The sequence below is a fragment of the Marmota marmota genome, unplaced genomic scaffold, assembly GCF_001458135.2.
Source record: "Marmota marmota marmota unplaced genomic scaffold, marMar, whole genome shotgun sequence".
Taxonomy (NCBI): domain Eukaryota; kingdom Metazoa; phylum Chordata; class Mammalia; order Rodentia; family Sciuridae; genus Marmota; species Marmota marmota.
This window is the reverse complement of record NW_025999977.1, coordinates 43,738,645-43,751,795: the sequence shown is the minus strand read 5'-3', so window position 1 is coordinate 43,751,795 and position 13,151 is coordinate 43,738,645.

Here is a 13,151-nt window from a genome sequence, read left to right as displayed (position 1 = left end):
CTTCTATAGCTACTTTGGACTGAGCAGAGCCACAAGACAATATATTTTTGAGTTGATAAAAATATTTTAAATCCTGACTGTGGCATTGGTCATAGGACTATATGTAATATAGACTGACCAAATTATATACTTTAATATGATAAATTTTATTTTATATAAATTGTACCTTAATAAAAAGTAGAAGTAGGTATAGACTTCTAGTCTTAAATTCCAGACAGGTAAGCTTGAATTTGGTATGATGAAAATATCAATAAAAGATTAGTATATGTGCATGTCATAAAAATGACAATTCTGAGGTTGACAAAGAACTTGGATTATTTTCTGCATCAATAACTTTTTCTTTTACCAATTATAAGGACACCTAGGGAACTACTTCATAAAGCATTCAAAATGAGTGTGTATGTGTGTGTATGTGTGTGTGTGCACATGTATATGTAATCTACACTAGTTATCTATTTATTTTACTGTACTCATGTGGTAAACCCTGGTTGGTAATGCAGAGGGATGGAGGCAGGTGGCGGCAATTTCCCAAAGCAAGTAATGAGTTAATGGATTCCCTTCAAGATGATGTAAATTGGTTTAATTTCCCATCTGACATTCAAATCCACCAAAAGAAGGAGGAAAATGCACATGCAAATATAGTAAATATCTTTGACCTAGTCGTCTGAAACAAAAATTAAATGGAAAACTTCAGTCATGTACATTACCCTTAAGAGAACAGACCTGTTGTAATGTAACGAGGGTTCTGATCATGCCAGATCAGATGCAAGCACAATTTGCAGGTGCACAGCTTCTTTCCTGAAAGAAGTTGTTAAACCATGAAGGGCATGTCAGAATCACTATCATGTTTTTTAGAACACCAAGGAGTTAACCAGGAAGAAAGCAGTACATGCATATCAAATCAATCCAGGCTAGTGCACAAGTTCATTAAATATTCAGCATTACCAAGAACTCCTTGTTTTACATATAGGATTTGATTCCCTTAGGGACTGAAGTGGTATGAAATCTTTGTTACACAGAACCGTTGGGGACTGAAGGTCTCTGGCTAATTCTTGTTGACACAGAGGTGCTGTGCAAATGACACAATGGATCAGCCACTGTCCAGGAATTATATTGCATTAAATCATGAATCTTTGTGAGAATTTTATCAAAACTCTTAGGAAGTTATTAGGAAAAATTATTTACTCTATGTATAATAGGCACAGACTTAAAATATTTAATATAGTTTGAAATAATAATAAATAAATTATAGGTATAAAGAAATTCCAAGAAATGATGAATAAAATGATATCCTACCTCCCTGGTAATCTAATAAATGCAAATTTAAAAATTTATCTATAAATTTGATCCAGAAGAAAGTTTGCAAATGTCCAGCAGAGCTAATGGTGGCGAGAATGTTGGCAAAGATAGAAATTGGTGCCATCATTTTTGGAGATATTTTTTGCAGGATATATTGAAAGGTAAAAACACATTTGCATGAATTTGTCATTTCTCATCCATCAACTAGTTCTACATAAATATTGACTCATATGTACAAAGATATTTATTGTAGTATGTTTGAAAAGGAAAACCTTGGAAACAATTTTAACAGCCATTGACAGACAAGTGGGATTGACTTCAGGGTTTGCCCACATCACAGACTTTTTTGCTGCTTTGAAAAAAATGAATTAACAGATCTAAGTGTAGGGTTATTTAATGACTACTAACATATATTTTTAGGTAGAAAGACAAAAAATCATAACACCACTTTCTAAATTTTAATTCTGTATATTCTGTTGACTGATTTGCAACAATCAAGTTTTACATTCATATTGTTTTAAATCCAAAAGAAAAGGAAAAAAGTTACTTGACATGATTTAACCAAAAGGTCATTTCTTTAACCTTTTCTTTCCTTAGTCTCTTTATCCTCTTACTTTGACATTTACTGGATAGTTTCTCTGGACCAGTTATTATTCCAGCTACCTAGGATATAGATATTAGTGCATATTGGTAAGATACAAAAACAAATAAAAATTACAATATAATATTGAAGTATAGAGATCTAATCTGAGCAGAGAAAAATGAATGTTTAAGACAAAGAGGAAAGGGATCACAGACAGGGCCCTTTTACAGGGAAGCAAAGGATATGCATAAGTAATTAAACAAAGGTGTTCCACACAGAGGAAATCAGAATTCATCATCAAATAATCTAGACAGTTTGATCCATCTTAGTAGAAGTAAAAAGAAAGAAAGCTATTCTCTATAAATTCAGAAAATAGCTATCAGAATTCATTACAGAGGATGCAAAAACTCTGATCCCACAGTTGGAAGGCAGGAAATTCTTTAAATGTTTAGTTTGCCACTATGATAATCCTGAGAGTCCAGATTGCTTTCTTTTCCCTCAGGGTAATGGAGATTTCTCAGGTCACGATTTTTTTTTTTTTCTATATGTGTTTCTGAAACTTTCTCTCTTCCCTTCAAAATTTATAAGCCATCATAAAACCAGGGAGTTAGCACACCTTAAAACATGGCCATCAAGAATGGGGTGCCTCTAATTCATCATTCATGACAATCACAGTGACCATATGATCTCAAAAAATTAGCAGAGGAATTCTGTGATAATTTTTTTATTCCACCATTTTCAGATGAGAAAAAATCAGAAGAAATTTGAAACAATCTGTCCAACATGAATACATTCTTGGTCTGAATGGAGCTATCACATGCTTCCATGTGGGCCAGGGCACACCACAAGTTATCTGAGGGTAAAGATGGTGTGATTTTTCTCCTCATAAGAAGAGGGACTATGTCCCCAATATTTAAAAGCACATAAAAGGGAAACAGTTCTTTATTAAGTAAATCAATAAAAAGTCATTGTATAATGATTTTGGGTGAGCAGTGAAGCTAACCTTCCTATCAGAATTATTCTAGAATTATTTCCCTATTCAAATGCAGAGCATCTTTTTATGTTAAACATGAGTTTTATAAGCAAGCAATAATATTATTGGGAAAAATGGAAAGATCTTCTTTTATCTTAACAAAAAGAAGTATTAATTAACCCTATTCTTTTCCCTAAGTATCTCTCTGTTGACATTTAAACTCAACTGTACTCAACTCTAAATTATACTTACTGTTACTGTGTATTTCTTGCCAATAAGATCTGTTTGATTGTCTTTCTATAACCTCATATTGCTTAGTACCATATCTTACTTGATATGCAATAATAATTTGCAGAATGAATGAATGGAAGATTGCATATCAATGAGCTAAAAAGCTACCCTTTCATACTCGATGTGTGTAAGGCAAGCTTTGAAGAGCTCAAACATGCTTGTTGACTTTTGAAGAGAATTATATTTTCCTATAATAAAATAAACACAGTATTCATCTGGAATATCAAACTAAGTCTACATCAAAGGGACATAAGAAAACCTGGGGCAGTACAAAACACCACCATACAACCATCTCAAGAAAGGGAAAAAAAAATATCTGCTATCTCCGGGGGCAAGGGGATGAGGAATTATTCTGAGCACACACTTTAACATATATTAAGTATTTACATATTTTACAGTTTAACACAAGGAAAATCATGATTCAATATGTTTTAAGAAATGGTTAGTACCTCCTTTCAATCCGTGTAGAATTTGCTGTACTTGTAAGGAGATTTCCATGTGATGTTTGAGATGTCAGCATAGAGAGACAGGGGCAGTGAATTGACATGGGTCAAGTTTTAGCTAGCCAGATCTTGAGACTGGCTAAAAATCTTGGAGCAGCTGCATTAAAAAAGGCTGAAGAAACAGAACTCTGGATCTCTCTGTACTTCTTCCTTACCAGATGGGGTCCCTCCTAGAGAGTGAAGGTGGGGGCAGATCAGCAATGGGATTGGCATTTTGAATGATGGGCCTGTAGGTCACTGAATCACAATCTGCTCAAGAATGGGTTGCCAGGAAGATGACACTGCCATTTGACATTCCAATAATTTTCTTGGTAACATATGCAATCAGTTCACAGACCCAGCCCAGCACAGTTGGCCAGGGTTGGGAGAATGGGCGGGGACTTGTTGGCACTCCCAAGAAGACAGGTGGAGAAGCTGAGGATTAAGCTGTTGGCTCAGCCAGCAAAGAGAGAGAGAGAGATGTGTCAGAAGCTTCTTCAGCCCTTCTCATGCTGATCTAAATATATTGCCTATTAACGAGCCCTAGCCTGACTATATAATCATGATAATTCCAATGGCATAATCTCAAGTTAATTATTTTACGTCTGTCTCTACCCCACCAGATGGGAAACTCCTTGAAGGCAAAAAACTGGTTTATTTTTGTCTCCCTCTAAGGAAGGTTTCTGTGTTGGACATACTGTTTAAATAACAGAATGTGCATAAATGTATTTTACACATTATAAAGTGCCGTTTGCAATGCTTTGGTCTATTTGGGAAGGAGTTAAGGCCAAAGGAGAAAAATTGCAAGTTTTAAATTAGGGGGAAAAATGGAACTTCAGAATATTGATGCCACACCCTAGAAGCAAAGTTTTATACTCAGTAATAGTCCTTAATGCTGTCATGTTTCTCTAAGGACCCTCTTTTATCTTCTCTTTTGAATAAAAATTGAGTGTGCATTAGTGCACTTGAGTCCTCTTTGGAATGCATCAAGAACACAAGTGCAGTAATCAGGCAATCATAAAATGTGAAATGGAAAAAAAGCTAACAGTGCATTGTTATTATCATGGATGAATCCCAAGATGTGGCGAGGTTCACAGCACAAATCATAAGCATAGGATTAAAAGGATCACATCCAACTCTATGGAACTGCAAGTCCATTAGAGAAAGTTTAGGTCCCCAAGGAGCAGACATGTAGAAGGGGGCCAGGGTACCCAGGCAGGACAAAGCACCAAGGCAGCACTTATATTTGCTTCTGATGGGAAGCACATGCAAAGCCAAGGCCCCTGGGACATATTCAGGATTGAGTGACTTCCCAAATGCTACAAGAAAACATCAAGAAGCAAAGGGCAGCCTGGACATGCTCCTTGCTCCAGGCACCCACTCTTGGGTTGCCCATGCTCACAAATCAGCTAAAAAGTAAGCCCACGGGGTTGCACCCAGGTCTTGAGAGATAGGAAAGGAACCGGGAATTTGGACTTCACTGGTAGCTTAGCAAGCAGAGAATGGAAGGAGTCAACTGGTCAGGCTCTCAACAGCCTCTCTGCAATGATTATTAGCTAAAAATGACAGAAACAGATAAGAGGGAAGGTTGAGAAGAACAAACGACAGAAAACTATAGGTAGATATAGACATCTAACAAATATTTCTCAGGGTAGGGTTTTGATGGCAAGTGTTTGAAATTAAAGAAATCAAGTGACTTCCAGGTGAACCAATGGAAAATAAGAGAGAAAAGCAACCTTCCAATAAAGAAAAAATTAAACCTACTTGGAGGTTGAAGAGGGGAACCATTTAGAAGGTAGAGAAGAGGAGAAGAGTAGAGGAACTATAATCCATAGACCTTAGGAGCAAAGCGTTTGAGAAATATGAGGAGCTGAAGTGAAGAGCTTCAGAAGCTGAGAAAGCAAGCTTCCAGACTCACAGAGGAAAATATAAAATTGCTAGGCCTTCACGGAGAACCGCAGAAGTAAGCATATGCAATAATTTTAAATAATTTTAACAATAGCATTTTTACAATTCTGCCTATATGTCAGTCACTGTACTAAGTACCTTCCAAAATTCATCTCATTTAATCCTCAAGACAACCCTAAGAGATGAATGCTACTCTTCTTTCCATTTTACAAGGGAAGAATCTGAGACGAAGATAAGTAACTTTCCCATAGACACCTATCTATGAACCAGCTTTCAGCTGAGGACTGCCAATCACCTGTCTTATTTCCGTTTTCTATAAGGCATACTGTAGCTTTTGACCTGATAGAAAAAGTCAAGGGCATTTAGAACACATGAAACTTTCTTGCTGGATATAAGAACTTGAGGGATGGAGAAGTCTAAAACATTTGCAATCATTAATTTCAGGCTTTCCTAAGAGAATTGTTGCAACCTACATCCAGATTCATCTGATATTTCCACCTCCATTATTTCAGCCTGTTGTAAACCATGATTATCTTTCACCTGGGCTCCTGCAGTCCTCTCCCAGCTTCCTCCCTTGCCTTCATATTGTCTAGTCTTATCTTGGCAGCCACAGTGATTCTTTTAAAATGAAAGTCAGATTATGTTACTCTTTGTCTGAACCCCATCCAGAGTCTTGATTTATCACTTGCAGTAAAAGCCCAAGCTCTTTAATGGTCTACAAGACCCTACATGATCTAGCTTTCTACCTGGCCCTATCTCCAACCTTGCTCCTACTTGCTCTCGTTGCTGCAGCCACATTCACCTCCCTGACGCTCCCTGGCCTTTGTACCTTGCTGTCTCCTCTTCCAGGAACACTCTTCCCCCAGACATCCACATGATTGCCCCCTTGCTTCCTTCGGTTTTCTGATCGAGTGTCCCAAGTGCGATCTTCCTCGATTGTTCACAATAAAACAGCACCCAGACCCCCCTGCCCGTATCTTATTTTTCTCTAGGGCATTTATCACTTTTTATTTTTTTCTCTGCCTCCACCCCAGGCACATGGACTTCATGAGGGCTCTTCTTCACTGACGCATCTCCAATGCCTATAACAGTGCCTAATGTGGGGTCCATACATATTTGTTTACTTAATCAATGCAAAACGAGTTCTGCTTTAATGTTGGCATATCCTTGATAGTTTATTATGAATAATGAAAAGTCTAACTAATTATTGTGAAAGAAGGAAGCAGGACCTCTGGTGGGAAAAGCAGAGAAGAGGATTCTAAGTCAGGAAACTGAAGGACAGCAACAGATGGAGCCGGTCGATAAGCAACAAAGGAGACGCTGAAATCATTTTCTTCCATTATGAGAAGCTGGGAGTATGATTCTCAAGAACAATGAACAACACTCTTTGAGGCCTGTTCCTTCTGCTATTGATGTATAGAAGCCTAGGGACACACTTTCCGAGAAAATCCTTATAACCCATCACTATCCAATCAATCGCAGCTCTTGAGTAGAGGGAGGCGATGAGGAACCCGAGCAGGCTGGATTAGAAGCCATCCAATTAGACTGCCAAGAACTCTGCAGAGGCCTGATGGCCACAGCACAGGCACTTATGTCAATGAGTCCCATCATTTCTAGGTGGATGGGGGAGCACCCATTTTAAATCACTGTATTACTTCTGAGAATTTAGCCATTCACGTCAGTTCTCTTGCAGTAAATCACATCAGCGCGCTCTGTCTGATGTAAGTTTTCAAAAAGGTACATCTGACAACTTGGAGGTTTTTTTTGTTTTTTTAGGTCAAATATAACATGGTTAAATATGTCTAATGTTGAGGTTCAATTTAAATCAATCAAAACAGCATTTTTTAAAAAAGAAGACCAGGTGTGCTTTTTATGGGTTTCATTTTACTAAAAAGGCCTTGCTATTTTGGGTGAATTTCATTTTAGAGGTGTTGATTGTTTGCAGATGCTCGAGAAGAGACAACAGAAAAAAAAGTTTTGAGAAGTTCTTAAGGAAGTTTTAAAAGTAGGAATAGAAAACTGAATGCAACCTAAGGACACAGCATCAAATAAAGCCTAAGTCTGAAATAGTGCAGTGTTTAGAAAAGTGACTGCTGGACTCAAGAGTTTGGAGACTCACTGTGTGATGTCTTCTTTGGCAAGCAATCAGATCTCTCTCAATGCTTCCATTTCTTTATCTGCACAGATGAGAAGTGGGTCTCCGCTTCAGAGAGCACTGTGAGCAGAGAGCGAGATGGGTGCATTAAGAGTAGAAATCTTCTGGGGATCACTCAGTGGGGTGGTGCCCACCACCTGGCATGCTGCTACTCCTGTTCCAGTCATTGCTATCTACCTCAGCTTTGTCAAAGCCATGGTAACTAGACCCAGGCATCAAACCTTACCAACAGCCATCCAGGGAGACAAGACTTCAGGTCTTTGCTCTCCAGTTGAGAAGACACCAGCTACTTGAAGAATAGAGTGGCCTCTTTTGACACTACAAAGATCTTGCTTCACAATCTTGTGTCACTAAGTCTACCTTGGTGACCCCAAAGACGGGCAACTCCTTGTAAACCTGGCCCAATCATGACTCATCTATAGAAGCAAGCAGCCACAGAAAACCATGACAGGGACCACTTTTGTTTCCAATTTGTTTCTAGTGTCTATTATATGCTATGGATACACATTATCATCTTCAGTTTAAAGAGCACAATGTTACAACCATATCTGCATGCAGCTTGAAAGAAAAAAAACAAAGATCCTGGAGCCATTTAACAGCATTTTTAATGTTATAAAACTTCCCACATTAATGATATGTAATTTAACTTAGACAAACTGGGCCCCTGGATCATCATAGCTTGAATAATCATTTTCCTTTTATTAAAAAATTAATAAAGCGAGACTACTATGAAGGCTAAACCCTTTCTTCCCCCCTCCCAAATTACAACCGTGATGCAATTTAAACAAGTTTGGAAATAAAATCAATCAATCCAAGATACATCGAGGGTAAATCATAACTCTCAGCTGACTGATATCTGCGTGCAGGCACAGGGTAGACAGCATGCGGCTGGCTGGGAGAGGGCTGGTCTCCAGAAATCATTAACTGCAGAGGTCAAAGAAACGGTGGGTTCCTTGTTGGCCTCCCCTGGGGCCTTCTCCTCTTTGCAACTTTCATTTTCTTGGCAAATGTTGGGAGAATACCACTCAGTCTTTTTAACACTTTTTCATTCCTTAGTATTTCAGTTTCAAGATCATTAATAAAACAGCAGCTTGAGAAGGCAGCCCCCCAGGCAAGCCGATGTGATAGCAGGTAGGGCTGCAGCTGATTGTCATAGCCATTAGCACAGCTGAAGCTGAATTTCATAAATAGGGTGTAAACTTCACGGAAGGATAAGTAGGAATAAGCACTATTTTTGCCCCTATTAAATATTGAAGAAAAAATAAATTCATAAAGGCTTCAACTTCTGTTTTCATTAAAGTTTACTTTCCTGTTATAAAAACCTTTTATATTCATAGTAGAAACATTGGAAAATATGGAAAATTACAGAGAAGAAATTAAACATTTCCTTGATCCCTTCTCATACACGTGGACCCTAACACTTTTGCCTAATGCCCCGTACATGACATAAATCTCCATCCTGCTTTGGTCAGTTTGCTATATTTCCCCCTCTACATTTTGCTGAATCTGTCTATCTGGTAATGATAATTTTATGACATCGAATGGGCTCTCAGTTCATTGAATGAATCACTCAGTCTTCTCCCCAACAGATAGCTCCTTCACAACCCAAATTCCTTCTATTTATGCATCCTCAAATGTTTGTGAACTGATGTGAACTCAGTCCTGGGAACTGTTTCTGGAAACAGCCGCAGTTGGAGGGCCTCGTGTTATTGGTCCCACGTAGGGGGCTGAAATTGAACCATGTGTAGGAATTAAATTTATTAATCCAAACTTTGTCAACAATGAGCCTCCCCAGAATTGAAGCTAAATGCTCAGTGACTTTCCTGCCATTATTTTGTCATTTCCAGATACCAACGTTGGGGTTTCCATTCAAGACAGTAGAAATGCCCCTCCCACACCAAAGTTATCTTTCTAATGCCAGCAATCACTGCAAATAACACATGAAAAACTCCAAAGTCTTTTAGTTGTGGTAATTTTAGAGATAAGTAATATTAGATAGCAATCTAGTTGATATTAGATATTGACCTAATATGAATCTATTAGGTTCTAGATTTGTGGATATTAGCATCATTTTTGCTCAGTTTCTGAGACACCGTTCTCTCTTGTTTTTCTTTTTATCTCACTAACTACTCTTTCTAAGCTTCCTTTAGGGGTTTCTCCACCTGTGCCCAACCTCTACATTTGGCATTCCTTGGGGCTCAGTCCTTGAACCTCTTCTGTTCTATGTACACTCTCTTCTTGGTGAACCCATTTAGTCCGTGACTCTAACTGCCTCCTAGAGGCTGACAATTCCAAAGTCTTGGCTGCCAGTCCTGAACGGCAGACTACAATGTCTAGCTGCCAAACTGCAAATTGAACATCTTTATCTGAGTGTCTAACTGGCCTTTTAAATTCACCTGCTCCAACTGCTGAATTCCTGATGCCCTGCATAGCTTGCTCTCCTGCTCCCCCCTTCCCTCAGGTCATTATTCCAACACTGACTTGCAGAGCCGCTTCCTAAGAAGTAACTTTCTCTCTAATCCTCTCACCCTACTGCCCCTTCTTTGGGGTTCTGCAGAGTACTTTTTACTATTTGACATATCACTTTTTTTTTGGTGTCTTTCTTCTCTTTGTTCTAGAATATAAACTCTGAGAGCAGAGATGACTCAATAAATATCCAGAGTGAATAAGTGGATGGATAAACGAGTGAATGCGAGGCTGATGCTTACACAGCAATTCCAGCCAATGGGACTTAGGCTGGATTTTCTTTGTGTCACCTTCTGGATTGGTTTTTCTCTTTTACTACTCAAGGTAAAACAAAGAGGAACTATTTAAGACCTGAGCTCCAGTGAATTGCACTCTAGTTCCTTAACACCATGTTTCAAAGTCAAAGCAGAAAGAGATATGGAAAATATTCCCAAGGCTCTATGAGGGGACATAGGTGTAAGAAAGGTAAGGAAAGTCAGTAAAATCCCCCAAATCTTTTGGTTGTTGTTGTTGTTATTGTTGTTCTTTGGCACCAGGGATTGAACTCAGGGGCACTCAACCACTGAGCCACATCCCTAGTCCTATTTTGTATTTTATTTAGAGATAGGGTCTCATTGAGTTGCTTAGCACCTCGCCATTGCTGAGGCTGGCTTTGAACTCGAGATCCTCCTGTAGGATCAGCCTCTCAAGCTACTGGGATTACAGGCATGTGCCACAGTGCCCAGCAAAATTCCCAAAATCTTATCCTTTCTTTTATGCTTTTATTCTTTCAATAAGAATGTGATAATATGCAAAGTTCTATAGCTATGATTTTAGATACATAAGAGACACACACATTAAATGAATTGTTCCAAGTTTAAAAACACTGAGGTTGGGACATGAACTCAGCTCTCCTATATTACATACCTCTGGTTTATCTTAAAGAATTTTGATATTAAGTCTTCATGGCATCAATCTTAGCACTTGCCTACCTGTGCCCATCACTGTGCTTGGTCCTGGGTACCATGTAAATCTGAGACATGATACTTCTTCTCCTCAGCTTCACAGGCTTACTAGGGAGATAAAACTAGCAGGATTAAAAGAATGTAGGTTTTTTTGCCCTTTGCAGTAGGAGTTTGCAGGAGGAGGAGAGTGGGGACTGGGGCTGTGAGAGAAGATTCTGAGTCCAGTAGACTGCTTCTTATCTGCTCCTTTCCACAGCCCTGTCCTATATATCCAGCATCTGACTGCCATACTTGAAATCTGGTATTTGTGTATCTACTAGATCCTTCCTTTTGCAGCCACCAGATGCTAAGGAACAGAGTCCCTAGGAGAATTGAAGCCAGATGGAGCAAAGTTTGCTCACTGGTTGTCTTGGACATTTCTGAATGGAGCATGAAATATTTTGCAGGAAGTATTTTGCAAACTGGATCCATATTTCCTAAAATAAGGTTTGTCAAGGTTCTTTTCAAATCTAGAGTTTTCCACATTAAGAATCAGCGTGCATGAATTAAACACAAGACATTTGCAAGACATTTGAGAAATCTGTAAGTTTACTTTTTTTTAGGGTGTTGGCAAATACAAAAGCAATCCTTTTTCTTTTTTAATTTTTTTATTTGTTCTTTTTAGTTAAACATGGCAGGAGAATATATTTTGACATATCATACATACATGGAATATAACTTCCCATTTTTGTTGTTATACAAGATGTGGAGTTACACTAGTTCTAGTTGTATATTCACATATGAACACAGGAAAGTTAAGTCTGATTTATTCTACTATAACCTAACAAATGACTCAGTTTATGTCATTACATCATTCTCTAGTATACCTATAATCAAAATTCTAATATTGTCAGTTACTAAATACCCTAAAGCAGAATGAAAATCACTAGAACTATAGGAGGAAAAAAGTAGATAAAATTTTATTAAATGTGTAGTATACATGAACTAGAATTGCATATGATTTACAGGTTTTAACTCTTTTAAAGCTCAGACTTTAATAGAGTAGGCTCTGTCAAGAGTTCAGATACTTCATGTCTACATTAAAAACTGTATTAGCCCTCCCTGAAAGCTCATTCATTTAGACTGTCTTCCAAATGCAATGGCCTCTAAGAATTTTAGGAAAAATTTCTAGCATTCTCTTTGTGAAGAATATTTTTAACCATTCTTAACAGCAAAATGCCTCCAGTCAACCATTAATTATGGCAAATGCACTAATTTTTAAAGCAGCTGGATGATGCCCGAGTGTAGCACATGAACTCTGAAATTTCTGTGTCTCTCTTCAACAAATAGGGCATGCTCCAGGGAGAAGGCATTTACTGTTCAGTGCGTTTAGATGAAAACTGACATTTCTTAGGGGAGCACTTTAGCCTGGGCTAGTATGGTGTGAAACGAGACCACAAATTCATAATTTAACAGTTGGGTTTTCAGCAGAGGTGGTGACATGAACACAGAATGTTCACACTCGAGATCATTTGCAGCTCCATCAAGAGATGTCTAAGATGGAGAATAGAAAGGTTCAGAAGGAATAATGGCAAGGGAATACAGTTTTGAAGTGGAGAAAGGAAAAATTAGTATTGAATTTTTTAAAAATCAGAGCAGCCTCAGCCATGGTGATTCTTTAGAACCAGCATCTCTTGAGTAGGCAATGTTTCAAGCACATAACAGCTTTAATTTTATGCAGATTACATATTTACACTATAATAAAATGGAGAATGGCTTAGTGGGGATACTTACTGCCAGGGACATAATTATTAATCAATATGTCTGTCTAAAGCTGTCAAGTCAGTTACTGGAAGTCATGTAGAAATTCAGATTTGCCTGTTGTCATCCAAGTGCTCTTCAGGACTGTATTTTACATTTGAAAGACGGATGAGGTATAGCCAAATCCCAGTAGTTTTAAGAGGAAAAAAATAACTCTTTAAATTTCTTCACAGAGCAGATACACAAACACATGTTCCTGGAGCTGCCCCCACCAGTCTGTCCAGCTGCGAGCCAGTTTTTGGAGAGCTGG